This window comes from Trypanosoma equiperdum (genome assembly GCF_001457755.1).
Source record: "Trypanosoma equiperdum strain OVI genome assembly, contig: ctg_158, whole genome shotgun sequence".
Lineage (NCBI taxonomy): Eukaryota > Euglenozoa > Kinetoplastea > Trypanosomatida > Trypanosomatidae > Trypanosoma > Trypanosoma equiperdum.
In genome coordinates, this window is record NW_027123604.1 from 103997 (window position 1) to 104631 (window position 635).

Consider the following 635-nt stretch of genomic DNA (forward strand, 5'->3'; position numbering starts at 1 on the left):
TGTACGTGTGTATCTATGCGTTTGAGAGTCATAGCGGTACGTGAGCGTGTTTACTCGAGTGTGCTTTTTGTGATGGATACCAACATGAAGAAAAATGGGTTATAGGCTTTGCGGAAGTGTGTGATCTCGTTTCTTCTGAGATACATGCAGTGTGTAAGGTAGGGTACTAAAACTAAGGTATTTCCCCGCACTAAGTTATTACACAACAGTCTCAACCGGACTGGTCTTTACACTGAGAAAGTGCTGCACAAAGTGGGATGAGGAAATACCGGGCTTTCCTTGTTAATTGTTTTTCCTTTTTTTTTCATTTTATCGCTCGTTTTATTTTCTTTTACGGTCACTCGCATGTATATGCGCCTACGAACTCTCACAAAACAACGCTGATCGGCTAACCGGCGATGTGGTGAGTTGAGCGGAATCGTAATAATAGTGCCCAGTTGAATGATGCGCTTAAAAATGGATGCCACATACTCCGAAGAGTTCTGGTATTTATTTATTTTTACGCATACAAGCATATTTTTGTAGCCGTATGTGAGGGAGTGTTTTTCATCCTTCTACTTTGTATTTTTTTTTCCGGTTCCATCACCAAACTTTGTCTCACAGATACGAACCAATGGACCGAATCCTTCGACCTT